At 40.5% G+C, this 25,112-nt stretch overlaps 1 protein-coding gene across 1 annotated transcript in view; it reads left to right on the top strand.

The window, feature by feature from the left end:
• Positions 1–413: 413 nt before the first annotated feature.
• The window catches only part of PXDNL (peroxidasin like), a 353,529-nt gene continuing 328,830 nt past the window's right edge, over positions 414–25,112 (top strand). The window contains exon 1 of the mRNA XM_047842831.1: positions 414–465. The gene's annotated coding sequence lies outside the window, so the exon portion shown is untranslated. The remainder of the gene's footprint in view (positions 466–25,112) is intronic.

Genomic DNA, 25,112 nt, shown 5'->3' with positions numbered 1-25,112 from the left:
ACCGCGGTGGAGCTCGGCTGGGTGGGCGGAGCCTGGGCCGGGTGGGCAGAGCCGCAGGAAGAAACCGCGGTGGAGCTCGGGCAGGGTGGGCGGAGCTCGGGCAGGGTGGGCGGAGCTCGGGCAGGGTGGGCGGAGCTCGGGCAGGGTGGGCGGAGCTCGGGCAGGGCGGGCGGAGCTCGGGCAGGGCGGGCGGAGCTCGGGCAGGGTGGGCGGAGCTGCAGGAAGAAACCGCGGTGGAGTTCGGGCAGGGTGGGCGGAGCTGCAGGAAGAAACCGCGGTGGAGCTTGGGTAGCGTGGGCGGAGCTGCAGGAGGAAACCGCGGTGGAGCTGGGCCGGGTGGGTGGAGCTGCGCAAGAAGCCACAAGACTTCCGCCCTGTCCTTGCACAGTACCTGTTCTGCTAGAGTCGGAGGCTGCAACTGTTCCTCAGCTCTGCACAATCCCAGCTTTCACTGCTGGGTCTCAGGTCAGCAAACAAAAATGGCCTCCACTGAAGACACAAACCCTTTCACTATCTGCTTTCAGAACATGGGAGAACGAAATCTAACTTGCTTAGGATTCTTCTTTTTTTGGTATTAATTAGGAGATCATCTCCCAAAAGTAGGCAAACGTGCCTTTAATAGAGAACCGATTACTGTTGTAAACTGACAAAATGTATGTGTAAATCCCAGGCGTTCTATTAGGTGTCACTTAGTAGTCTAGCGGTGTCTGTCACACAACTTTAGAGAGCCTGAGTTACCAGCCTCTGCCCGAGTCCTCCATCAACAAATGATCCATGTGATCCTGGGTAAATAACTTTGCTAAACGCTCTCAGTATGTCGGCCCCTTTACTACTCAAGATACTTACAAAAAGCGCAATTATTGCTTCTATATTTAGTCAAAGAAGCTGAGACCCAGAGAGGGGAAGTAACTTTTTCATTCCTCGGGCGTGTGAATAGGGGTGAGGTCAGACCCCTAGGCAGGCTGTTTTCTGAAATCAAGCTCTCACTCCTGACACCTGCTATTTTGGCGTAAGGTAACTTTTAAATACAAAGTTACTTTTTACGGTTTGAAAGACCAGGTTGAATTCATTAACGCTGTGGCCTGGGAACTGACCCAAGCTTCATCTTACTTAGCTAAAAGACAAAGCTAGTGTGACACCAGCTAATTATGTTTTAACTCGTGTTAAAGTGTACCCTGAGAATGTTTCCGGACTGCTGGAGCGTTGCTTTTGTGTTGCCACCTCCCCTTGAACCCTGGTCTCCTTTACACCTGGGAAGCTTCTGGACTGAATTTGCTCTCTCCCCGAGGTCGGTAGGGGTGAGATTCATATTCAACATTCAGGTACTGTAGTGTGCTTTAATCTTAAACATCAGTAAATTCCAATAAGTTCTAGTTAGAAAAGGTGAATCTTTATATTATTCTCATAGAGAAATCATATTTATTTTGACTAGACCCGTTTGCTGTCTTTCCAAAGTGGGGGAAAAAAAAATCTATAGTAAAAAATGTTGCTAGAGGGAATGGCTGAGTGATAGTGAAATGATTTGTAATTGTTGGCCCTTGATTTTTATTAGTATTTAGTACCCATTACTGACACTTACTGACCTGTTTTGCACTTTATTTGCCTTGCTTTCATTTCAAGTGAACAATCTTTTACTACATTGAGATATGACAAAGCTCTGGTTTCCAAAGACTCACATAAATAAGATACTGTTCTGCTGAGATTGAACTATATTATTTTTCCCAATGAGAGAAACATTTTTCTCAATTTTACCTTTTTTTTTTTTTTTTTTTTTTTACTTTGTTTGATCTTAGATCTTTTAACCCATTACTGCTTGTCCATGCTAATGTCAAATATGAAGTGGTCTGGATAAAATTTCCATATCTACCTTTTTAATTTTAATACTATGAGTTATTATTTCATGTTGGTCCACGAGAGGCATGATTTCTAGGTAACTTGCCATCCTCACCAGTTTAAGAACTTCTGAAGAAAAAAGCGAACATTCTATAGGTTGGGTGTTGGGAGTTCAGCATTGTGTGAAATGCGGTTTCCTTCCTAAGTGAACTTGAAATTGAGAAGGGTAAGCAAGTGTGGATAGATGTATTCATAGCAGAGAATTAGAAACTGGCTGCCGTGTGATGTCGACAGAAACTGAATGTGGTATAAAAGCATAGAGTACAAAGAAGCAAGTTTTTCCTGGGGGTGTTAGGAAGTGTCTGAGTTTGTGCCATTTGAGCTGGGTTTTGAAGGGCCATTGAGTTCACCTGGTGAATAAAATGGCAAAGGGCAAGGTAGGAAGATGAAATAACATTGGTAATAAGAATGGAAAGGTGCTTTATGAGTTTCTGTGTGTCTGGGGACTTGCCTGTTGCCCCAGAAATGGTGACCAGAACCTACTGTAGCAAACAATGGTGCCAGACTTCCCCCTCATTATAAAGAAAGCCGACTGTGACTATTGACTTGCCCACTAGGTATCCTAACAAGAAGCAGACGAGACCCTTCTATAATCAAACTCCATCCAGACATCCCCTGCCTGATCCAGATGAAATAACATTGGTACATGTGAACATATAAACCTGTCAAAATTGTGTTAACCTGATAGTTCAGTCCTAGTGGATATCTAGCTGTTTTAATTTCTTTTTTTTTTTATCATAAGGGTTAATTGCATTTTGGGATATTTTTGTAGGTATTTATGTTTTACCCTTTGTAGCTACTTATGTCTTATCTTTCAACTTAGAGATGTTCGTTAAGATATTAATTAATAACTAATATGTTAGTAGAGTATATTTACAGAATTGCCTTAAAAGTATCATGATAGTAAGTTTCTATGTTAATTTGGGAGTAATCATAAGATAGTAAAAATGTGTAGTGTGTATTATGTACTAGATACTAGTCTATGGACTTTCTATGGATTAATTGATTTAATGTCCATAATAAACTTATCAGAAGAATCCTGTTCCCATTTTCGAGATGAGAAAACTGAGTGATGTGTCCATGGAAACACAAAGGGCAAGGGCGAATGGAGAGTTGGATCCCCTGCGCCTAGCTCCAGAGCCTGCCCTCCGTAGTGGAGGAGCCTTACTGAAATGCTGCTGGGCACCTTGACATTAAAAAGTGTACCTGCTCTATCTTCTTGTTATAAAGGTGCGATTCCCAAAAGAGACATTGGAAGAATTTGATCACACAAGGCTTCTTTCTTGACATGCCATCATGATCAATCTTTGTTTCCATTACCTGCCTTCTTTCTTTCTTTCCTTCTTTCGAGAGCACACACACTCAGGCACTAGCTGGGGCACGAGTTGGAGAGGGCAGAGACAGAAGGAGAGAGAGAGAATCCCAAGCCGGCTCTGCACTGGCAGGCAGCGCAGAGCCCCACATGGGGCTCGGATTCACGAACCTCGAGATCATAACCTGAGCCAAAACCAAGAGTTGGCCGCTTAATCGACTGAGCCCCCCACGCACCCCTGCCATTTTTTGTTTAGAAACAGACATTCAGTTTCCTGGTGGGTTTATTTCATTTGGGGCAATATAGGTTTAATAAATAGTAATAATAATAATTGTGGTGGCTTAAAAAAGTAGTTTTGCTTGCATGGATTTGCTTGCAGCTCAGTGAGTAAGTTCATTATGGGCAATCAGCAGTTGTAGCCCAACCTTCTCAAGTTCCCGGTGTAGAACCTGAAGCCCAAAGGCTTACAGGGCTGGGGCACCAGGGAGCAGCTGGGTGGACACAGGAGGTTGGTCTCCTCATTTCACAGCTGGGTTCTTCCTTCCACAGCACCTGGTTTTCTAGGTCTTCCAACTATTGCATTATATAATTGGTTTTTTACAAAAAAAAAAAAAATTGTGTAAAAGTACACGTAATGTAAATTGACAATTTGAAGCACGTTAAGTGTCCAGTTTTGTGGCATTAAGTACACACACGTTGTTGTGCAGCCCCTCCCACTACCGTCCGTCTCCGGAACATTTTTCCATCTTCCCAAACTGAAACTCCGTACCCATCAGACAACATATTGCCTTCCCCTCTGCTCCCGAGCCCCTGGCAACCACCATTCTCCTTTCTGGCTCTATGAATTTGACTCCTTTAGATGCCTCATATATGTGGAGTCATGGTATTTGTCCCCTTGTGAGTGAATTATGTCACCTAACTGGATGTCTTCAAGGTTTACCCATGCTGTAGCAGTAGGGTTGTTTTGGGGAATTAATACATAAAATATAAGGCAGGTAAGATAAGCCCTGACAGTAAGCTCTTTGCAAGTTGTTATTGTTATTAATTTTAATTGTGTTTGGAGTTTGTATCAAACTCCTACAGACTCTGTGGCTTGAAGCAAGACAAATCAATCCTGTTAACGGTTCTGAAGGCCAGAGGTTTGAAATGAGTTTCACTGGGCTAAAGGCAAGGTATTGGCAGAGCTGGCTCCCTACGGAGGCTCCAGGGGAGAATCTGGTTCCCTGCTTTTTCTAGATACTCCCTGTACTGCTGGACTTGGGGCCCTTCCTCCTCGTCAAGGTCAGCCGCACAGCATCTTCTCTCCTACTTGACCTCTGCTTTTGTCCTTCCGTCTTTAACTTCGACCCTTCTGCTTCTCTCTTATAAGGGACCTTGCGATTATGCTGGACCCAGCTGGATAATCGAGGATACGCTTGATCTTAGCCAAAAGGCCGAAAAGCAATAATTGAGGATAATTTCCCCCCATTTCAAGACCCTTAATTTAATCACACCTGCAAAGTTCTCTTTGTCAGATAAGGTAACATATTCACAGATTCCACTGATTAGGATATGGATAGTTTGGGGGAGCTTTATTCAGATAATAATAATAATAATAATAATAATAATAATAATAATAATTTAGGATTTACTTATGGAAGGAATGTTGTTATTTGTTAACTCTTTGCTAATCACAACAGCAGTGGTACTTACCTAGGAAATTGCTAAATCTCAACACTCACTTCAAATCTTCGGAATCAGAATGTGGGTTTTAACCAGATTCCTTATAGATTTTTTAAATGTTTATTTATGTGTTTTGAGGGAGGAGCAGAGAGAGAGAGAGAGAGAGACAGAGAATCTCAAGCAGCGTCTACACTGTCAGCAGGGTCTGACACGAGGCTTCATCTCACAGACCGTGAGAACACGACCTGAGCTAAGTCAAGAGTCGGACACTCAACTGATTGAGCCACCCTGACACCCCTAGATTCCTTATAGATTTCAAAGCACATTACTGTTTCAAGTGCCCTGCACTGACTCTTATACTCCCATTGTTATTTAAAACTTCTGCCCTCACCAAGTGCCCTAATGGAGACAGTAGGCATGGATAAATATATTGCCTCAGTTTTATTTTATCTGCTTGATCTTCCCTTACTAATAAAATTACTACAACACTGAAGATTCAGAATCTGAACTAGAGTGTGGCAAACTTATGTCTCAAATGAGACTTTAAGGTGGTTATAGGATATAACGATGTTTGCTTTGGGAGTGATCGCTGACACTGTTTTTACCCGAAGTTAGTGTCTAACATGGGATACCCATCTGTGATCTCTGTCTCCCAGGATCATTATGTGAGAGTATTGATTGATGACCCCGGGAGCAGAGTGGTAGTGCCTTCTGTTTTAGATCAAATGATCTGAAGATGAGTAAAATCTGCAACTCTAAGCACATCTCCCCTTTTGGTTGTCTAACTTTTGACAAGAATATAAATTTGGGGATAATTTCTTCTACAGCCTTGGTGGAGAGATGGACAGGATTTTAAATGGAAGTGTGGTACAGGGGTAGACCAACAGACCCAGGTGTTTTCTTCTTGTTGTTACTTGTTTGTTGGATTGACTTCCTCCTATTAGGCTGTTTTGTTTTGTGTTGTTTTGCTTTGAAAGGTGTTTGAGGTTTTTTTGAAAGCTGGAAGCTTTACCTTAACATACCATTGAATTACTAGTAAAAAGTCCTTTAAAATTCCATTGTATTAGCAAGTTGTTGTCAGGTGCCAGCTTTATATTTCATTTAGCCTACAGGCATTTGGTGTTTGCTTCGAGTCCTCGTTAATGAGGAAGTGGGTCTTCCAACAATCTTGTACCTTAAATATCTATTTTAAAATTAGCTAGTAGTATGAAATTGGCAAATGTCATTTCCATCCAGAGTTAAAATTTTCTTCCGCTTTCTTTTCTTTACGACACATTGGAAAGATAAAGACCCCAGCATTTATTCCAGGGACTCCCGCGTGACCAAGAAAGGCAACCAAAAACAAACAAACACCAAAAAACTAGGAGAGGAAATACCGAGGCTGTCTCCTTTGTGTTACGTTCAGTTTCATTTGGGCTGTCAGGTAGTGCACTTTTAAAGGCACTACTTTGTTTCATTTTAATAGGGTGACAAAAGACTTAGTTTTAAATGAAATGAGGGGGGCATTCTGCGTGTCTCTCTTTCTCTTTTACGAATGATAATGTCGCATAAATACCTTCCTGGAACTGGATGATGATCTGTGGTTCCACTTCTATTTCAGAATTTATTAAATTTCAGAAAAACTCGGATTACATACCCGCAGCACACTCCATTGGTTCTAAAATGTGTGCTCCCTCTGCGTACTGTATTGGGCTATCTGGTGAGTCCTTCAGATTTTGCTGAAAATGTTTTCTATCAAGAAACATCATCTCTCCGTTTTCAGATTATCATCTGCCTACTGCGGTAAACAAAGCAGTGGGTGTCTACTGAAACTTGTTAAAGCTTATCAGTTGGATTTTACTTCTGCTAACCTATTCTCTGATAGGTATATTTTAGTGTTTCCTTGATGTCCTGGTGTTTTGTTTTCCCTCTTTCCTAAATTTAAAAAATTGATTGAGATAATTGTAGATTCACATGTGGCCTTAAGAAATAGCAGAGAGATACCTTGTATGCCAGTTACCCAGTATCCGCCAATGGTAACCTCTTGCAAATGTATAGCACCTTGAGGAAACTGACATGGACACAGCCTATGCCTGTCATTCAGACTACCTGCTCTACATGCAGGTCATTCTGTGTTTGTGTGTGTGTGCGTGTTTGGTTCTGTTAGATTTTATCACATGAGTAGATTCACGTGACAACAGTCAAAATACAGAAAAATTACATGAAAAGGATTCCTTGTTCTCCCCTTCTTTAATCACAGTTCCTCTATCCCCACCTCTGACCACTGGCAACCATTAATCTGTTCTCTTTTGTGATGTCATTTCAAGTATGCTATGTAAATAGGGTTATACAGTATATAACATTTTAGATTAGCTTCCACCCAGCATAATTCCCTTGAAATCCAGCTAAGCTGTGCTGTGTCAAGTTCTCATTCCTCTTTATTGCTGAATAGTGTTCCATGCTATGGATATACCATAATTTGCTTAACTATTCACCCACTGAAAGACATTCTGTTTTTTCCAATTTTGGGGTATTTTGGGTGTAAATATGGCAGCTGTGAACACTTATATACAGGACTATTGTGAGCATTACTTTTAATTTCTCTAGCATAAATGCCAAATAGAGAAATTACTAGGTCATATGGTAAGTATACATTTAGCATTGTAAGAGATTGCCACACTCTTTTCCAGAGTTACTGTAATATTTTTACATGCCCACCAGCAATGTATGAGTGATCTAATTCATCCAAATATTTACCAGCATATACCATTTGGATATATTTATGTGGGTCTATTTTGGGGTTCTCTATTCTGTTTCATTCACTTGTATGTCTGTCCCTTCTCTAAAACCACACAGGCTTGATATTGTAGCTATATAGTAATCCTTAACATGTAGACTGATTTTTTTTCCACTTTTTCTTTTTCAAAAATTTTTATACTGTCTTTTTTGCCATATAGGTCTCACGTCTTTCCACGTATAGTTTAGAATAAACTTCTTTATGTCCACAAAAAAAATCTTAATTGAATTTTGATGGTAATTGAATTAAGCCTATAGATCAATTCAGGGAGAAGTAAAATCATGTTGAGTTATCCAATCCATAAACACATAGTATGTGTTTCCATGTATTTAGATGTTCACTGATACCTTTTGTAATAAATATTTTGTAATTTTGTTATTTTTTAATTTTGTGATTACAAATAAATATTTGTAATTTTGTAATTTTTAGGGTACAGATCCTCTACATGTTTTGTTATATTTACACCTAAGTATTTCACTTTATTTGGAGTGATTGTAAATGATACTGTGTTTTTAATTTTGGTTTCCTTAAGTTCATGATTGGTATATGGACATGTAATTATTGATCTTATATTCTGCAACCTCACAGAAATCACCTTTTACTTCTAGGAGATTTACTTACTTATTTTCGTAGATTCTTTATGATTGTCTATGTAGACAATAATGTCATTTATAAATAGTGATAATTTTATTTTTTCTTTTCAATTTATATGCCTTTTATTTCTTTTTCTTGCCTTATTGCAACAGCTTAGAACTTCTGGTACTCCATTGAATAAGACTGGTGAGGGAAAATCCTTGCCTTGTTTCCAATTTTAGGGGGAGTTACTCAAATTTTTTTAAATCATTAAGCACAATGTTAATTATAGGATTTTTGTAAATGTTCTTTATCAGGTTAGGGAAGTTTTCCTCTGTCTGTAGTTTGCTAAGAGTTTTTGTTTTTTTAAAATCGTGAATACGTTTTGAATTTTGTCAAATGTTTTTTTCTGAGTCAAATTATAAGATAATATATAATTCCTTTTCTGTAGTGTGTTGATATGACTAGTTATAGTGATTGGTTTTTGAATGTTGAATCAGCCTTGTACATACTCCTGAAATAAAACTCAATTCATCACAGTATGTAATTCCCTTATACTTTCCTTTATACTGTACTTTTGATTTGCTAATATTTTCTCAGGTATTTTTGTATGTAAGTTCATGAGAGATATTGATCTGTAGTTTTCTTCTTTTGAATTATCTTTGTCTAGTTTTGTTATTAGGGTAATATTGGCCTCATAAAATAAGTTGGGGCACGTTCTCTAGTTTTCTATTTTTTGGAAGGGATTATATAATGTTGCTGTTAATTCTTAATCAAATGTTAGAATTCTCCAGTGAAACTGTCTGGCCCTCGAGAGTCTACTTTTTGGAAATTTCTAAATTAAAAACTCAATTTCTTTAATGGTCATGGGATTCTATTTGTCTATTTCATGTAGGCTGAGTTTTGGTATTTCGTGACTTTTGTGGAAGTTGTCCATTTATTTTAAGTTGTCAGATTTATAAGTGTAAAGTTTTTTGGAGGCTAGCATGGTACCAGATGTTGGATGTACAAGAGGTCAAGACAGTTTTTCTCCCTGCCCCTGCTGGCCTTATTATCCAGTAGTACCAAGTAATTAATAATGTGCATTAATAAATAAATATGCATGACCTTAATCAGTAAATGATCTGTCTCTGGGATATCTCCTGTTAGTCTATCGAGTTGAAGAATTGATCACGATTGTTCTAATTGAGTGTTCTGCACGTGAGACTTCTAGGAGGCTGAGAACACTCACCTTCCACGTTCTCAGATTTCCACGGTTGCTAATTTTGTGAGTCTCAGTGGCTCCATGCTTAGCATTGTCTTTCAATTTTCCTTGGAGGTTTTAAAGAACAGGGCAGAAAATACTGTCTACACTTGATTTATTATGTGTCAGCCTAGAAAATTCCAGATGGTTTCTCTGGTATTTTTGCCTCATATTTAGAGGAATACTTGTTTGAAATTGCTAGGCTCGATGCCTATTTATACTGTCTGTGTCTTTTATCTCTCTCCTGTTAAGATGTTAAGATAATCATACAAATACTATGTATTGATGATGAACTGTAAATTCCTAAAGGGTTAGGAATTCTCTTGAACTCTCTTTTCTCAGGCCCCAACTGTTATAACCAAATTATTTCCATCATTTTGCAAGAACAAGTGGGATTTAAATAGACCAATTTATCTAGGCTATACATGCAAAGGAATTTAGGGTATTGAAAGAATCAACTATTTTCAGATATGTCCTGTATTTTTGCTTTAGTTTTTTTTTTTAATTCTTATTTTTAGCAAACAATTTAATTCCAGTTAGTCTGAACACATTGTTTGCTTACCTCTTCTCTTTTCCAACAAACTTAAAAACAAAACAAAACAAAACTCTTAGAGCTGTAAGTCCTAAAATAAGGAACTTTGGAAGATGTTACCCTATTGACCCAAGCTCTGTAATATATCGAGAGTGAAATTTCATGTAGTGACAGGAATCATCTGCTCTTTGCTGATACGGTGAGAATATCATTCCTTAGCTTGAAAGACATACTTTGAGTCAAGGGGACTTGGTGGTAACCGCAAAACAGGTATTCAAGATGTTTATTAACATAAAATGAAATCTTCCTTTGCAAGGATGCTACTTAAAACTCATTTTGAGCCAAGTAAATCTGCCTGTAACTCTTTATTTTTTTCCCTTGACTTGTATCACACCCGTTTTGTTCCTTTCTCCTTCATGTCTCCTCTTTTTCCGAAAATGAATCGGCAATAAACTTGATTTCTATTCGTGGTAAACACACGGTGTGCAGATCTTTTACTCTTGCTTTAATTTTCTTAAAACAAAGTCTGCCCAACTGAACACTCTTGAGTTACATTTTAACAAGGTCTGTCAGTTCTGGGTCAGCCTCTTGGGCACGAAGTGGGAGCCAGAGTCTTAAATTGCTTTATAGGGCTCCTTCGGGGATGGAAAGAAAGAAGGGGAAGGAAGAAATATGTTACTTATCTATATTCTTCAGAATGCTAACGAAATATGTTTTATGATACCAAGCAAGGCCAATACCAGGTTTTCCTTTCCCCTTGGCCTTAGAGTTATTCCCAGATTTGATTCCAAAGTGGTTGTTCCTGGGTATTGTGTTCATGCCACAGATAATTAGTGAGTACCTACTATGTGACGGGTACTATTCCCAGAGTAAAATATACAAACAGAAGTCAGACTCCCACTAGAGCTACTAAGAAACACAGATCTGAAAATAGCCACAAGGCATCTATGTGTGTAGGGAACACAGAGCAGAGCATTGTTGAAGCACACCTGTGGTCCCACATCAGTACTTACTTATGTATAAACTGTTATTATGATTATTTACTTTTGTGTCTCCTTCCATTACAGTTAGCCCTTAGGCTCAGAGATGTTTATCTTAATCATCTTTGTATTCGCGATATGTAGACAATCAGTGGTACTTAGGAGACAATTGATCAACTGTTTATAGACTAATTAGAGGTTTTCCCCCCTATCACTTCAAAATATAGATGATGGTTTGACAAAACCCAGATTATAAAAATAAAGCAGGGGCGCCTGGGTGGCTCAGTCGGTTAGGCGTCTGACTTTGGCTCAGGTCATGATCTCACGGTTTGTGGGTTTGAGCCCCACGTAGGGCTCTGTGCTGACAGCTCAGAGCCTGGAACCTGCTTCAAATTCTGTGTCTCCCTCTCTCTCTGCCCCTCCCCCGTTCGTGCTCTGTTTCTCTCTGTCTCTCACAAATGAGTGAATGTTAGAAGAAATTTAAAAAATATATAAAGCAATTATTTGTTTACAAAATGTGCTAGAATTAAAAATGAGTCCTGAAATTTGGGATGTGTGATTAAGGAAAGAAAAATAAATAAAATTCAGAAAAGGTTACTTGACATTCTATATTTTATAAATATAAAATAGGGGCACCTGGGTGGCTCAGTCGGTTAAGCATCTGACTTTGGCTCAGATCATGATCTCATGGTTCGTGGGTTCGAGCTCCACATCGGGCTCAGAGCCTGGAGCCTGCTTCGGATTCTGTGTCTCTCTCTCTGTCCTCTGCCCTTCCCCCACTTGTGCGTGCGGTCTCTCTCTCTGAAAAATAAATAACCAGTATAAATATAAGATATATCTTATAAATATAAAATATTTATATATTACAAGTATATTTGTAATTATATTTTAGAGCAGTTTTAGCTTCACAGCAAAATTGCGTGAAAAGCACAGAGTGACTGTATGCTCCTTGCCCACCCCACCACCTCCCCAACTATCAACATCCTCTCCCGGAACGTGCATTTGTTACAATCAGTGAACCTACAGTGACATGTCATTTTCACTCAAAGTCTATAGTTGACATTAGTTGACACTATTGGTGTACATCCTGTGGGTTTTGAAAAATATAATGGCATGTATCCAACATTGTAGTATCATACAGAGTATTTTCACTGTCTAAAAAGTGAAAGTGTCCTCCCTTCTCTCTAACCCGTGGCAACCACTGATTTTTTTACTTTACGTAGTTTTGCCTTTTCCAGGATGTCCTAGCGTTGGAATCCTACAGCATATATAGTCTTTTCAGATTGGTCTCTTTGACTTAGTAATATGCATTAAGTCTCCCCCATGTCTTTTTACAGCTTGATAGCTCTTTTTTTTTTTTTAAATATTCCATTGTTTGGATGCATCGTGGTTTATCCATTTATCTACTGACGGACGTCTTGTTTGTTTACAAGTTTTGGAAATTATTAATAAATGTTAAATATCTTGTGTAGATTATAGTGTGGCTATGTTTTCAACTCATTTGAGCACGATAGCTGGATCATATGGTAAGACTATGTTTACTTTTGCAAGAAACTGCTTCACTGTCTTCCAAAGTGGCTGTACTGTTTGCATTCTCCCCAGCCGTGACTAAGAGTTCCTACTGGTCCAGAATTTGGTGTTGTCAGTGTTCTGGGTTCTGGACATTCCAGCAGGTATGCAGTGGTATCTCACTGTTTGAATTTGCAATTCCCCAATGACACATGATGTTCAGCATCTTTTCATATGCTTATTTGCCACCTGTATGCTTCCTTGGTGAGTTGTTTTTTTGGGCGTTTTGCCCAGTTTTTAATTGGATTGCTTGTTTTCTTGTGGTCAAGTTTGAAGAGTTCTGTGTATGTTTTGGATAGCAGTTCTTAATTAGATACGAGTTTTGCAATTATTTTACTTCCGACTGGCTTGTCTTCTCAATCTCTTGGCAGTGTCTTTTGCAGAACAAAAGCTTTTTATTTTTATGAAGTCTGGCTTATCAATTCTTTCTTACATGGATCATGTTTTTAGTGTTGTATCTAAAAGTTCTCACCATATCTAAAGTCCTTTAGATTTTCTCCTATGTTATTTTCTAGGAGTTTTATAGCTTTGCATTAAAATTTTTTTTTTTTTTTTTTTTAAGAGAGAAAGAGTACGGGTGGGGGACAGGGGCAGAGGGAGAGAGAGAGAATCTTAAGGAAGCTCTATGCTCAGCATGGAGCCTGAAGCAGGGCTTGATCCCGTGACCCTGGGATTAGGACCCGAGCCAAAATCAAGAGTCAGACATTCAACCGACTGAGACACCCAAGTGCCCCTATAGTTTTGCATTTTACATTTAGGTCTATGATCCATTTTGAGCTAATTTTGCTAAAGGATGTAAACTCTGTCTTTTTTTTTTTCTTTATTTCCTTCCTTCCTTTTTTTCCTTTTTTCCTTCTTTCCTACTTCCCTCTTTTTCCCTCCCTCCATCCCTCCCTCCCTCTTTCTTCTCTTTTCTTTTCTTTTCTTTTCTTTTCTTTTCTTTTCTTTTCTTTCTTTCATGGATATCCAGTTGTTCCCGCACCATTTGTTCAAAAACTATATTTTCTTTATTGTATTGCCATTGCCTTCCTGTCAAAGAACAATTGACTCTAAGTTTGTAGGTGTATTTCTAAGCTCTTGACTGCTCCATTTCTCTGTTTGTCTATTCTTTGCCCACACCACACCCCCTTTATTCATTCATTCATTCATTCATTTATTTAATTTTTTTTTAACGTTTATTCTTGAGAGAGAGAGAGAGAGAGAGAGAGAGAGAGAGAGACAGAGTGCGAGCGGGAGAGGGGCAGAGAGAGAGGGAGACACAAAACCCGAACAGAATTCGAAGCAGGCTCCAGGCTCCGAGGTGTCAGCACAGAGCCTGATGTGGGGCTCGAACTCACAAACTGTGGGATCATGATCTGAGCCCAAGTCAGACGCTCAACCAAATGAGCTACCCAGGTGCCCCACCACAGCCCTTTTATTATAAGAAACTCCTATAGTAGCTTTGAACTTGGGCAGTGTTGGTGATCTGACTTTGTTTCCCTCTCCAGTATTGTGTCATTTATCCTGGGTCTTTTTCTTCTCCATATGATTAGAATCAGTTTGTCAATATCCCCAAAATAACTTGCTGGGATTTTGACTGAGATTGTGTTGAATCTACAGATGACATTGGGAAAAACTGACATCTTGACAATTTTGAGTCTTTCAATCCTTAACTGTGGAATATCTCTATTTAGTTATTTGATTTCTTTCATCAGAATTTGGTAATTTTGTCATATAGGTCTTACATATATTTTGTTAGACTTATACCTTAGAATTTAATTTTTGGGGGTGCTAATGTAAATGGTATTGTTTTAAATTTCAAATTCCACTTGTTCATTGGTGGTATATAGGAAAGTGATTGACTTTTATATATTAACCTTGTGTCCTGCAACCTTGTTGTGATTGATTCTTAGTTACAGGAGTTGTTCTGTCAATTCTTTCACATTTTCTATACAGGCAATCGTGTCATCTGTGATTGTGTTGACTTAAAAAAAATTTTTTTTTTTAATGAATGAACATGAGAGAGAGAGAGAGAGAGAATGAGCAGGGGAGGGGCAGAGAGAGGAGACAGAATCTGCAGCAGGCTCTGCACTGTCAGTGCTCAAACCCACAAACCGTGGGGCTCAAACCCACAAACCATGAGATCATGACCTGAGCTGAAGTCGGAAGTTCAGCCAACTGAGCCACCCACACGCCCTGATTGTATTGACTTTTAAAGGAAGGTTGGAAAACGCTTTTCTGCTTGGACAGGGGAGTTTGTTTTTACTTAAGTGCCCCTCCGTTAAAAACTGTTCTACAAACGTGTTTATAGTAGAATAAAATAAACTAAATAGCTTTTATATATGTCCCTTAGAAGTACAAAATTTCCCCTCATTAAGGCTCTTTCCTAACCAGTTCACCCCACTTGTCCTAAGATTGGTACTACATTTTGAACAAGTTACCAATTACAGATCTTTAAGTTAAAATCTGATATTGTATATGTAAGGTGAAAGAACAAAAATACAACTGGGTAAATCTGAAGATGTAATTGGCTTTATTAAGCAAATCATGAACCCAGCAGCATCCTAACAAGTAGGGGGAGCTCTGCGGAGTTGTACAAAATGGAAGGTTTTTATAAGAGGGAAGATAGGGCAAGGAGTCATTAGCAAAAGAAAAGAAAGGATTGTTTCAGGCAAGGTCTTAGGGGTAAGGACAAGGAGTCTTATTATGCAGAATACCTCATCTTCCTTTGGGGGTTGGAAAGGGCCCCTGTAACAGATTACCTCATTGTTGCTGATCAGAAAATTCTGGATGGATTGGCTTAAAATTTCACTTCTGGAGAGGTTGAAAATGCAATTAAGTCTTGGTTTGCTATCTGGGGACAAGTGACTCCACCTTGGGCCTCTGGTTTTCTTTTTCACAAAGGTTAAATATTTTAGCAATGGCCCAATAAAACTACACAATAGCCAAGGTGATCTTTTTAAGACAGAAATTGAATTAAATCACTCCCTTGCTAAAAACTCTCAAGGCAGGGGTCCCTGAGTGGTTCAGTTGGTTGAGCGTCTGACTTTGGCAGAGGTCATGATCTCACAGTTTGTGAGTTTTAGCCCTGAACTGAATTGGCCTCCCTGCTGTCAGCACAGAGCCCACTTGGGATACTCTGTCCCCTTCTCTTTCTGCCCCTCCCCCACACATGTACTCTGGCACTCTCTCTCTAAAAAATAAATAAAGATTAAAAAGAAAAGAAAAAAAATTACCGAAACTCTCAAGGCAGCTCCCTATGGAACTTAATGTGGAATTCAGATTGCCTTCATGGTCCAGGAGCTCTCTCTGATTTGCCCCTGCCCATCCCCCAACTCCATCCCTTATCTCCCTGCTGTTCTCTATTCTCCCAGGACCTAACTTCTCCTTTGCCTCAGGTTGTTGAGCCACTGCTTGGAAGGCCCAAACTTCTGATTTTCAAAATGTTGGCTCCTTTTTGCTAGAGGGACTCCTATTTATATTGTCTCCTTACTGAGATATTTCTGACCTCCCCCCACTCCCACTGGAGGTCAATCAGCATCCATGGCTGGCTGTCAATGGTTGTCACATCTATCAGTATTATTATGTCTTCCCCTGTAGGTGTCTTCCTAGCACTTTTCAATGCTTGATACTGTCTTGTAAAGTTATTCATTTGCTTCTCTATTATCCATACTTGTCCACCATTATTTGTGTTGCAAGAAGTTGGGAATTTGGGGGATCAAGTTCTTGCCCTCTCCTTTATCAGAATGCCCAGTGTCTAGCCATGCAATAGATGTTTGTTGCAGAAATAAATGGACATTCACTATAAAAATGATAAAGATACTACACCTTGCAGATATTGAGTGTGGTATTATTATAAAATGTAGAAGTATGTAAAGGGGAAATATACACAGATAACACGTATGTATGAAATCACCGAGTTCTTTGAAGAGAAACTATTTTCTTGGTAATTGCCTTTTGGTGGCTTCTGAGATCTTTTTCTTTTAGCTCATGATATACATGCGATCACTCGCTATTCCTGCTCTTGATTAAGCATTGAGCCTGGAAAAGCCTTTGAAGCAGTGGCCTTCTATGTCTACTCAGAGATACCACTGGGACTTACCTAGCGGAAAATTTTATTTCTCCAATGTTAAATGATTTCTAAGGCTTTCTACATGCCTTAAATGATAATTTGTGAGATTATTTTCAACTTTTAACTTATCTGTAAAATAAACACACATGAGAAAATAGCCTTTGATTAGCAGCAACCTAGAGAATGACTAAAAATTAGGAATTTGTATCAGTAAGATTTTTAATGTCACTGTGACTAAATTATGGTTTGATACAAATGAATGGGTGATAGGTTAGCAAACCAGTTGGGTAGCACTGAATTGAGCTCATTCTTTGTAAATACGTTGGTATTACAATAAAATAGCTAGAGAGGAATGCTTTCTACATTTATTAGGTTTTATTAGACTTGATCCTTGCCACAAATCTATCTATTTAAGAAAAAAGAAATAGAGAAGCTTGGTTTAAAATCGTGAAGTTGGTTTTGTTTGTAATCTATATTTCCTTTGTAAACCCTTGTTTTGTTCTGTTTTGTTTTGTTTTTTGGTTTCGGGAAGTGGATGGGGATTTAAAAAGGGAGACAAGATAATATTTGAAAGTTAGTATTCTTCTTCTCCTGTGTGTTATCCAACTCTTTGGTGTTCATAAAATTAGTCCTACCACTGGGGCTCCCGGGTGGCTCAGTTGACTGAGTATCCAACTTGTGATTGTGGCTTGGGTCATGATCCCAGGGTCATGGGATCAAGCCCTGTATCAGGCTCTGTGCTGAGTGCGGAGCGTGTGCGGGATTCTGTCTTCTCTCTCTCTCTGCCCCTCTCCCCTGCTCGCCCTCGCTCTCTAAAGTAAAAAAAAAAGTCATCCTACCACATGTACAGACTATAGATGAAAATGTAAGATCAATGATTATGGAGGCTCATTAGGCTTCAAATTGTGCAGTTATGGGAAGTTTGCATGGCCATATGTGTCATAAGTGAAAAGCTTATTCTGATCCCAAAGTGGGATAAAACAGATATGTGATTTTTGCTGAGTTACTATTTGGAACTTGTTGCTGATAATGTATCTGCCAGAAGCACTTAGTGCTTAAAAATATTAAAAACATTGTAAGAAATCGAATACATGTGTAAAATTTAGGAGAACAAAATTTTACTCTTATCTTCTTTTCTCTCTTCTTTGTTTATATTCCCCAAATGAATCCTTGGCTTTTCTATTTTTATAAGTGGTCCTGCAGTAGCAGACAATTTGAAACACTAGCCTTGCCACGAAGAGAGACATTTTTATGGTATTATGCATTATTGAGAATGTTTCATATTAACCTATTTATTGTTAGAGTGGGATACGGTACAAAAAGTTTATGGACCCCTACTGTATACCTGTAGGCTGGAGCAGTTTTTATGTGCTTATACTCAGTTCAGTTTTAGTGTGTTCGGTTGTAAAATGATCCATGAATTAAAAACAAACAAAACAAAGTGCCGTGTTCAATGGTAAATGCAACCCCCTAATGCATTTGGGATCAGCATTTGGGATTCTTAGGCAAACTCTATCTTGTTTCTAGTGTGTACTGAATTTATGCTTGTTTTTTAGCACCTCGGGAACCATTTCTTCTTTGATACAAAATACTTCTTTCAGTTAGTACTATATAGAGATCATTTTATTAGTGTGAATGGACTAGTTAGACTCATGGACGCGTCTCATTCAAGATGCGCCTAACTTTCCTGGATGGAGGAAGGCCAGGCAAGGGTAATGGCTCTGCTCTCATTCACGATAGTAATGGAGTCCTACTTCAACTACAGGAAAAGAGCTGAAATTCTGGAATAAACTTAGGAAGTCTTGTCTGGATGTAAAATCTGGTATTACTTTGTAACTTACTTCAAATTGAATGTTCTAGAAGGGTGGCAGATTCAATCGAACTTTCCAAGAGAGTTGACTGTTGTTTTTTTAAACGGTACTTTCTTTTCATGGGGTCAGCGTAATGAAACTTAGAAGAACTCAGGCCGAATTCATAGTTTGTAAATTATTTTCAGTTTTGTCTATCTTAAGCTTTATGCTGTGTGTTGTGTTGTTTAATGTTCTGTGAGTCTGTTATCGTATAACCTAGACTGAGCTAAAGAGTGGCTCGAAGAACAGTGATTAATAAGAAGGCATCACGGACAGCGTGAGGACCCGTCTTCCTTACATTCTGTGTCTCTTGGCAGGGTCGTACCTGCCTTTTCCCAGTCACAAGAGATTTCCCTGAGAGCACAGAGGCATCGAGTGGGAGGTGAGGCAGACGTATGGGCATTTCAATGAATCCCATTTTTCTGGGGTTCACCAAACCGTGAGATAGAAGGCATAGGTTCTCCACTCGTTAAGAGACTTTAGCCCAAAGGAACCAAGAGCTGTTCACGCTACCCTGGGCCGTAGAGATAGTGGAGTTCAGCGCTGCTCACTTCGGAGCTCTTTTTAGTGAGAGAAACCGGCTAACTAGTAAAGCACCGGTTCGATGGTGATGAAGTTAGAGCTACCACTGAGATACACACAGAGTATCAAGTTTCAAGAGTCGGAAGGTAATTGTAGACAACCCCTACTTTTACAGAAAGCTGAAGTGCAGGGTTTGAAGTGATTGAGTTAAGGCAACATCATTAGTTACTGCCTGAGCTAAAATATCTGGACCAATATTATTTAAAAAGGTCAATGAAGGGCGCCTGGGTGGCTCAGTCAGTTAAGCGTCCGACTTCAGCTCAGGTCACGGTCTCGCCGTCCGTGAGTTCGAGTCCCGCGTCGGGCTCTGGGCTGATGGCTCGGAGCCTGGAGCCTGTTTCCGATTCTGTGTCTCCCTCTCTCTCTGTCCCTCCCCCATTCGTGCTCTCTCTCTGTCTCAAAAATAAAAATAAAACGTTAAAAAAAATAAATAAAAAATTTTGAAAAGGTCAATGGTCCCATGGAAACCTGATGAAGCGGATTTTAAAAAAAAAAAATCCAATAAAAGCGTCTCACAGGATAGGATGATCTGTGTTTTAATTGCCATTTGAATATTTGCCTGTTGGCCAGTTATGTTTGAGTATTTGCCGTCTACGCTCATAAAAAACAAACAATCGTGAAGTGTATTGTTAGCAGAAACTGGACTCTGGCCCCAGTCCAAATGTTCTTCAGTTGTCCCCTGTGTCCCGGGACTTATAATTCATGCCTGGGAGCACTTGGTAATACTGATATTATGACAACTCAGCAGCTAATGGAGCGTGGCGCCTCGGGTGCCAGAGGTAGAATGTTCACCTCCAGTGATGGGGCATAGCACGCGGCTCTGGGGGAGAAAAGAGAACATTTCGCCCTTGAATGTGTTCACATTCAGGAAGAGCGTCTTTAATTTTGTAGCTAGGTCTGTCATAAAACAATAAAACAAGTGGTGTTAGCAACACATTTACAAAAACAATTAGGATTTTCAACGTGTTTATTTGATATATTTTTCTCTTCACTTCAAGGATTACTAATAATAACCTCACTTTTGTTTCTAACTCTGGTATTCCTTGCTGATGAGAAAGGTGAACACGTTGACTTGCCTGATGGGGCACGCGTCATACTCTGTGAGTGACAGGCGTAGCACCGTGAGCATGGGGACGGTGCGGTTGATTCTCCAGCAAGCATTTATGGGCAGCTTGATATTTTCTTTTTTTTTAAAGTAAATGTTTTAAAAAATGTTTCAAATTTTTTAAAAATGTTTATTTATTTATATCGAGATAGAGAAAGAGCATGAGCTGGGGAGGGCCAGAGAGGAGGAGAGAGGGCATCCCAAGCAGGCTCTGCGCTGTCAGCGTGGAGCCTGGTATAGGGCTCGAACTCACGAACTGTGAGATCATGACCTGAGCCAAAATCAAGAGTCAGATGCTCAACCGACTGAGCTACCCAGGTGCCCCAGGAATCTTGCTATTTTCAAGGCATTGCTATAAGCATCGTGACATAACAAGACCATTCAACGGTCTCTGTCTTCAGGACCTTATTATATGGTTGAACAGGAAAGACACCAAAGACCCAGAAACAAGTAATAAACAGAGTTTGTGCCGAGTCCAAAGAACATTGGCGGAGTCTGGAAGAGTTAGAGAAGTCTGGTTTCTGGGTGAGAAGGGCGCTTGTGAGTGGTTCCTGGAGAAGGAGCTGGGCAGGGGCTGAACTGAAAGATGTGCGAATTCTAGTCGATTGTATTGAAAGGCACAGCAACGATACCACTGACAAGGATAAGGTGAGGGGTCCCTGGGTGATGAAAAGGATGGGCAGGGAGCTGTGGGCTTTCTGAGGAAGTTTTCCTGTCTCCTCTGGGCCTGTCACCTCTGCCAGCTGTGGGTGGACTTCCCTGGGGCTGGTCCTGCCATTTTACCACCTGGGAAGCACCGTTCATGGCCGTCGTGACAAGTGGCCTGCTTTCAAAGGGCACACCCACCCTCCACAGGGAAACGTGACTTCGGGTTATTGAGAATACTGCCTTCTGCGATACCGCGTGCTCACCGTTAGCTCCTTCACAGAACAAATATGTTGTGGCAGGCATCGTTCAGTGACATGAGAGCTTGGAGGAGAACTAAACAGTTGGGGTCTCTGTTCTCCTTGGGGATCTCTGGACACCCTTGTCCAGGGGGTGGACCTCTCCAAGGGGTCTCTGGACACCCTTGTCAATCTCCTTGACGACGACCTTACCCTGGAGATTGCCCAAATAGCCATCGGTAGCCTCAAACTCTCATCTGCACTCCGGTCAAAGATGTTCAACTGCCCCTGTTCACCTTTGCTTAGATGACATACTCCACAAATCCCAAACCGAAATAGCAGTTGTACATACTTTCTTCCAAACCTGCTCCTTTCAAAGATTTTCCGCAGCTTGGTGAGTAGCCCCACCATCCCGGGATGGTAAGAGAATGTCATCCTACTTACTCCTTTCCTCTTTCCTTTTCTGGGCCCCCCGCCCCCAAGACGCACACGGACGTACATTCAATTCAGTCATTAAACGCCCACCCCGTCTCCACGCTGCCCCTCGTTGCTATTACCTTAGTTCTCCAGCGTTATTCCAAGTGGCTCCTGCCTCACTGCCTGCTACTAGATTTATTTTTTTCCAAGTTATTTCTCTAGTTGTCAAAGATAAACGTTCTGTAGGAGCCACTCTGATCATGCCACTTCCCTGTTTAATGTCTTCAGTGGCTCCCTATTGCCCTCAGGAAAATGTCCAGACGTGGTTCACGGCCCTCGCTGGCTGGATGCCGCATGCTTATCCGTCCCCACCAGCCGTGGCTACCTCCCCGTCCCAGCCATAGTGTCAGTGAGCCCATTCGCTTCTCCTGACTGAGACACTGCACACAGGGAGTCTCTCTCCTCGATGTGTTTCCTTTCCCTTTGGAGCCTCAAGGAATCCTTTTCTGATATTCTGCTCAGGTTAGTTGCTTCAGGGGCTGCTTCTGCTGTCCCCTGAGTGGTTCTGAAGCTGAGATCACCTCAGCAGGGTCCTTAATGGTCAGCTTTACCTGTCAGATCATAAGTTCTGGGAAGGCAGTGTCTGTGTCTGTTTTATTGTTTTATTTATTGTTGTTAATTTTCTCACCTGTAATTGTGAAGCCTGGAGACATTAGGAATCGTGAATTAAAGCGTCTGGATTTGATTTCAGGTCAGTTTGACTCTCACGTTGTGTTCTGTCCACCACACCACATCCCGCTGTCTTCCCTAAGTTAACTCACACTAGTCAAGAAGATTGGGATTTTTTGAATAGTATTCAGAAGGGAGACTAGTGTCCCCACACCATCCAGTTCTGTAACACCTACCGTTCAATTCCGTCCTGACGGGATTTAGCTGGAGACAGTGTCAGACCCACAGGTTAGGGCTCAGCACAGGCCTGCCCCCCAAGACCCCCTTCAGGCACCAACCACAAGTCCAGGTGGCCACCTGTGTTTCTGACTGACTAGCTGTATATCGGAGGTTCCCACCATCCCCTTCTTGGATTTGATTACTTTGCCAGAACAGCTCATAGAACTCAGGAAAACCATTCACTTCACAGATTACCAGTTTGTCAGAAGAGGACACAATTCGGAGACAGCTTAAATGGGGAGATGCACAGAGCAGATATGGGGAAGGGGCACAGAGTTTCCATGCCGTCTCCAGGGGCACCGCCCTCCCAGCACCTCCCCATGTTTACCAACCCAGAAATTCTCTCCTTGTGGGTTTTTGTGGAGGCTGTATTCCACAGGCAGATTGATGCAATCATTGGCCATTAGCGATTAATTCAACCTCCAGCCCATCTCCCCTCCCTGGAGGTGGGAGGTGGGTGGTGGGTGGAGCGCTAAAGGGGTGAGGCCGAAAGTTCCAGCCCTCTGATTACAAGGTTGGCTCCCCTGGCAACTAGCCTTCGTCCTTAGGTGCTTTCCAAAAATCGCCCATTAACATAAACTGTGATGTGGTTGAAAGCGGTTTGTTATAAGTAACAAGACTTTTTTTTTTTTTCCTCCTTTATCATTCTGGAACTATTACTGAACCTGGAGCTATTTGAGCACCAACCACCAAATATTTTAACAAAAAATTCTCCCACTGCTTTTATTACTTAAGACATTCCAATGGTTTTAGGAGCTGTGCTCTAGAAACAGGACAAAGACTAAATACACATTTCTTACTGTAAGTTACTATATCACAGCTAAAAGTGGATTCTTGAATATAAAGGGTTGTTTCAGTTTTTGTGGTCTGTGCTCGTTTTCAGGGCTTGGCAAAACTTGACAGACTGCGGTTTGGAGGCATTGGTCTAGGGTTTGAACATAGTCTACAGACTGTAGCTCGACCATGGGTAGAAGCTCTTTGTTTCAGGGCTACTTTCTGCCCAGCGAACATTGGCCCAGTCTGGGGGCTCTGCTGGAGTCTTCTCTGGCTTTGTGGCCTATTAGCCTTGGCTCTCTCTGCCTATCACCATCCAGAAGCTTCCTTTTGTGCATAGACATTCTGGGGCCATGCTGGGACAGCCTTTGGGAAGAAGATGAGATGTGCCCTTTGTGTGTGAGTGACTGCTCAGTCTTCGCTTATGTGGTGACAGTGGACACTTGTTATTATCTGTGTCTTCACGGGGCCCGTGGTGTGAAATTATTTAAGGCCAGTAGGGAGTTGGCAGCAAGAGGAGAAAGTAGGTGACAAATATCTTCCTGTTTGAATGTACACCTTATTCAGTGACTAGGATGATGTTTGATATTTAGTCCTAATTGTTTCGCCGAAATAACTAGCCAGTAAGTGAAAAATACACTCAATTTTTGAGTGTACTTGAATTTAGGGATTGCTGTGCTCACAGAATATCCAAGCTATTTACAAAATATCAGGACCATACTTTTTTTTTTTTTAAAGTTGGGTTCATAAAAATAGATAAAATACTATGTATAAATTCTCAGAAAAACATTTTTTTCACATGTGATTCATATGGGTAACGTCCTGATGATGCAAAATAAACCTGATTTATAAATAATATCTGCTTTGTAAATAATAGCTGACTGTAAGCTTAGGAAAACAGAAAAGAATTAAATTCGTATTTATAAAGATATTTTCAAAATGTAATAAAAGTTACAAATATCAATGTTAAACATAGCTTTTTAATTTTTTATTAATGTTTACTTACACTTGAGAGAGACAGTGCATGAGTGGGGGAGGGGCAGAGAGAGAGGGAGACCCAGAATCTGAAGCAAGTTCAGGTTCTGAACTGTCAGCACAGAGCTCAACATGGGGCTCGAACTCACGAACCACAAAATCATGACCTGAGCTGAAGTCGGAAGTATAACCGACTGAGCCACCCAGGGGAGGCGCCCCTAAACATAGCTTTTTAAAAATTTATTCAGACACAAGGAAAAAAATGCCATGCAAATTCATTTTTAAGGGCAATTTCCTTCTTTATAAATTTTCCTCCAAACTCAGATAAAGCTTATCTTTAGTCTATCAGCATTTTGATAGCAATGATAAGTTCAGCATCTTGGAAAATTAAAACCATCCAGCTTCCAAAGTTATAAAATCAATGGAGGAGTTCATGCAGATAATCAGTAACAATTTCCAAATATATTTACAAAGAGGTGGAAATCTTTAGTCCTTGGAGTGTCACATGAATTGTCACAGTGAAAGCTGTAAAATGAGTTACCTCGAACAGATGTGTCGATCCGTGAGTTGAGAGTACGCGAAAAGGCATATTGTAATATACTTTTCAAAAATAACTCTATAGAATATAGAAAATATAACTGAAGCAAATGTGACTGGGAAGCAAGTGAAAACTGTGCCTTTTTAGGGCAATATATGAACATACAGGTAAAGGCAAACTATAAAATTTTTGCTGTCGTGATATTCTCGGTTCCCTGTGGGTGGCTGCCATCTTTTTTGAAGAGGAAAGAAAATCTAAGGCTGGAAAAGTGTGCACTTGAGCTCAGATAACTTGCACCTCTTTCCCTCAGAGTCCAGTGCAACCTGTGATACTGGCATTCCTCGACCTTAGTCTCTCACCAAAAGGAGAGGATGCCTCCCTGCTGGGTCCAGAGACACATTCAGCTGGTAGGGCCTTTCTTTCTCACTTCTGATGGTAAGGAAAAAAC

Source organism: Prionailurus viverrinus, chromosome F2 (assembly GCF_022837055.1).
Source record: "Prionailurus viverrinus isolate Anna chromosome F2, UM_Priviv_1.0, whole genome shotgun sequence".
NCBI lineage: Eukaryota > Metazoa > Chordata > Mammalia > Carnivora > Felidae > Prionailurus > Prionailurus viverrinus.
This window is presented reverse-complemented; position numbering and strand designations above follow the sequence as displayed.